This window comes from Clupea harengus, unplaced genomic scaffold (assembly GCF_900700415.2).
Source record: "Clupea harengus unplaced genomic scaffold, Ch_v2.0.2, whole genome shotgun sequence".
Lineage (NCBI taxonomy): Eukaryota > Metazoa > Chordata > Actinopteri > Clupeiformes > Clupeidae > Clupea > Clupea harengus.
The window spans coordinates 45,534-50,000 of NW_024879697.1; the positions used below are offsets into that span (position 1 = coordinate 45,534).

The 4,467-nt window shown below is 51.3% G+C and overlaps 1 pseudogene; it reads right to left on the bottom strand.

Moving 5' to 3' along the window:
* Positions 1 to 703: 703 nt before the first annotated feature.
* The window catches only part of LOC122129908, a 14,949-nt pseudogene continuing 11,185 nt past the window's right edge, over positions 704 to 4,467 (bottom strand).

The following is a 4,467-nucleotide window of genomic DNA, read 5'->3' on the forward strand; positions in this document are numbered from 1 at the left end:
TTTTGAAAAATATTCTCAATTTCTTTTCTTAAAGTCTACTAAATGAAGGGGATGCTGATCTCTGAGCATTAGGGGGGTCCTAAAGGCAGGTAGGGTCCGCTCTGAGGATGAAGAGATCTGTGACTAATCTTTATTAAATACACTGAGCCATTTTCTTTTTCCAGTCGTCGTCACTTCTCCACTGTGTCATTCTCAGTCGTCATCTCAAAGGGGGTAGAAAACGTCCTTCAGGGACCGAACCTCAAAGAGGGAATACTGTAAGGCACTAAGGTTCACTGCATAGGTCAGCTTTGCATTCTCTTTCTCGATTGGCCGTGGACGGGGCTGGAGGGCAAGGTGGGGGTGAGTGGGAAGCCCAGCAAAGTGAATAAGACAGTTCTTACACAGGAAGTGATGCAACAGGATAGGATGTGATGTGGTAGGGAGTCTTACTGCAAAAGGCAGGTGTACAACAAGGTGCAGCAGGATAAAGATGGTGCTGGTGTTCTGGTCCAAACCAAAAATCAGAACCAGTAAGGAAGACGTGCAGTTTTTGTACAGGTCCCGTCTCAGCTCCCTAAAATCTCAGCCTGTCCTAACAACCAAGCCTTCACAACAACTGGTCTACAGAGAGAGTGGTGGACATTTTGTTTCACAATCCTCCAGTTTCTCTCTTGAAGGTGAAGGTGAGACAGTATCATTTTAGGGAGCTGGGATAGGGTTGTTGTTCTTTTTTTTAGGGGGTTGGGGGGGATAAACTTCCTTCACATAAAGGCTAACCACAAACTTAGCAGAACAAGGGAGGAAGAGGGACCCTATTCAGTTGGGCTTTGGGCGTCTGCCAACAGGTCTGGTCTCAGACATTCAATAGGACACTGGATATTCTGTGGGAGAGAAAGAGGAAAACCAGTTAGAGTTACATTTGCAAATGTTTAGCTTGCGGAATGTTCTGGAAAATCGCCGGGAGCTGGACACTCACCAGTTTGCGCAGGGCGTTCTCTCTGTAGCGGTCGAAGGCGTCTGTGTGTATGGGCTGCAGCAGGTCTGCATCTACATCAGCACCAGGGCGATGGCAGTCCTCACATCTCCAGCCCTGTAGGGGGCAGCACCCATTAAACATGTCAATCACTGCACTAGTAGACACATACAGCACAAAGGCACAGACACACATACAAAGACACACGCACACATGTGTGCAAACACACACACACACACACACACACACACACACACACACACACACACACACCTGTTGTCCTCCATGGCAGGTACAGGTGCAAATGGCCCCCAGGTACTCCTTCTGCCACTGGTTTCCCACCTGGTACATCTTCCCATCATCATAACATGTGGACTCATCTAGAGTTATGAGGACAAGTGAGCTCAGTGATACGTCATATTTAAGGATATATAATTTTCCAGTGATGGGTAATGTCATATTTAAGGATAGATAATGTTTCAGTGATGTGTAATATGTCATATTTAAGGATAGATAATGTTCCAGTGATGTGTAATCTTGTAAAATATGATGTCACTTCCTGTCTCATCTTCCCCTTAAAAGCGCCTTCACTTCCTGTTTAGGGACTTACGTGGCTCGCACTTGAACTCTCCTTTGCCGTTGCCGAGGCAGGTGCAGCTCATCATGTGACCGTTCTCTGCGTGGCGGTCCCACTTCTCACCGATGCGGTAGTTATTCCCGTTGTCATGGCACCACTCTGTTTGGGGGAGGGTAAAAGTAGGAGGTGGGAGAGTTAGAGGTTTAAAGGCCAGTCCTTCATCCATTATGGATTAGAGAGGACTACCAGCCAGTTGGCCATTTGGCTTCAGGTAGACTGTTGAATGAAAGGAGCATTGGTCATTACAACAACACACTGGACAACAACAGAGAAACTGGACAACAACAACAACATTTCAGGACACAAACATATTTGGCATCTTTAAGTCAATCCTCCATTTTCATTTTCTGAGTAGAGGTGTTGTGCCTGGATTGGACCTCAGGCAGAGGGGAGGGGGGGGGGGGGGGGGGGGGTTAAAAGGGGTGAGATTGCTCAATTCATCCCTCAGTCACACAGAATCATGGGACAGGTGACCCATGACCTTCCCTCTCAGGAAGTGTTCCCTCACTCATCAAGGTGGTGTTGAGCGTGTGACCTCCTCTGTGTTTTCCCCAGACAGGAGGCGACTCTGGGGTCGGATCTGATGTGGCCCCGTGGGCAGATCCGCTCCAGGGTCAACATCCCCCCTGGCGGCCATGTTTGAGGATCACAATAGTACAAACATGGCACAGAGGAGCTAGCATGGGCAGCTACACGAACTACATGCACTCACCAAACAGACCTTTATAGATCTACAAACAGCTCAATGAATGGTAGTAATTGAAAGTGTTTTTTGGTAACTAGGCTACTATTAACCCTCCATTATGCATTCTAGACTTTCCTAGTCCTGATCAATTACAAATCTTAATTCACATTAGCGCACATAATTTGTAGTGCATTTGCAGTCTCTCCCTTTCTGCCCATGCTAGAGTAGCGCTGTGGCTGCTTGTGTGTTTGGAGCGGTTAAGAAGCATGGCACCCCAGTTAGCAGCAGACTCCACATTGGCTCTAGTCCTGGCCCATGGATAGGCCTAGATATGGCAGGGATAGGGCACAGATATGGCAGGGATAGGCCACAGATATGGCAGGGATAGGCCACAGATATGGCAGGGATAGGCCACAGATATGGCAGGGATAGGCCCGTTGCGGAGTCGGCTGCTAACTTCACGGGTAGCATGGCGTGTTGGTGGCCAGCCCACAGTCGTTCATTCATTCATTCACTCACTGGATGAATCGCATCTGAAATGGCCACTGCCCAGGCCCAGGCACCTGCACCACAGCTTGAAGCCCGTCTCCGACATGCGCTCCCACTCCTCGCCCACCTCGTGGTGCGTGGCCGTGAACGTGTCGTAGCACGCGTCCCTGCTCACCGGGATCGCCCCTGGAACTGAAGGGGGGGGAAAAACAAAAGAGAGTTTACAGGAAAGCAGGAGCAACAGGAAGAATTATTGGCACCTCTGGGCCACCATACTATGCATTCAATTTCCATATTAAAATAGAATTAATGATAATGTGATGTAGATCATAATACACAACCTAACAAACTCGTGCACGCATGCAATAAGAAAGAACCCAGATGAGTTTGACCTATGAACCCATAAAACAGAATCCATGGAATAAAAGACCTGGAGTGTTCATGATGACACACCAGCACACAGGGGAAGAGATGCTAAATGCCTGTGATCTCCTGAGGAGACTTTACCAGTGTTGCCGACGGTGATGACCTTCTCCAGCACCGTGTTCTTCTGCGCCCCGTCCAGCGCCTCCACCAGCACACTGTAGGAGGCTCCAGGGGTGAGGCCGATCAGGGTGGCGCTGCTCGAGGAGCCGGGCAGACGCATCTACGGGGGAGAGACAAGCTTCACCACTATCCCTGGACCCAGACATGTACCCACTGTACCCAGTAATTACAGCGACTGCAGAACAGGACACTCGAATAAAATTGAATGAAATTAAACCTAATTCCATAGTGTGTCTGTGTGTGTGTGCGTGCGTGTGTGTGTGTGTGTGTGTTACAGACCTCTGCTAGTGTGTGTGTGTACGGGTAGCATGATCTCTGACACTGTGAGGGTGTATGTGTGTGTGTGTGTGTGTGTGTGTGTGTGTGTGCACGTGTGCGTGTGCGTGTGCATGCGTGTTTACAGATGTCTGCTTGCTTATCCGTACATGTGTACCTGTGTGTGTGTGTGTGTGTGTGTGTGTGTGTGTGTGTGTGTGTGTGTGTGTGTGTGTGTGTGTGTTCCTGCGGCTCCTCACCTGGAAGGTCTTCTCAGTGGTCTCCACCAGGGGGCTGCAGGTCACCACGTACTCGTCCGTCTGCGCCACCGGTTTCCAGGTGATGATGGTGTGCGTCTGCGCCTCCTGTGGCATCCAGCCCGTCTCGTTGTCGGGGGAAACCGAACGCCAGGCCCGGCAGGGGCCCCTCGCTCACCTTCCCCACCGGCACCCTGACCCGTCCGGCCCCGGGCGCGGGATGTAGACCAGAGGCTCACGCTGCTGGGGCCCCAGGACCTGGCCCTGCTCGTTGGGGCCGAGGCTCTGGTACTCGGTGTAGATGTGCTGGCCCTGCTGGCCAAGCGTGTCGCGGTTATTGGGTCCCACCAGGTGCACGTGGTTGCTGTTGAAGTTGGTTCCCTCCTCGTCGGGCACGTCCAGGACGGAGGGGCCGGGCCGGTGGGGAAGGGGCAGCTGGGGCACAAGCAGGGGGGGGGACTCCACCTCTGAAGGAGCAGACCGGGGGAACAGGAGGAACAGGAGCAGGAGGAGGAGCGAGCGTGTTAGAGGGAGAGAGAGAGAGAGAGAGAGAGAGAGAGAGACAGAGACAGAAACACAGAGAGAGAGAGAGACAGAGAGAGAGACAGAGAGAGAGAGAGAGAGAGAGAGAGAGAGAGAGAGA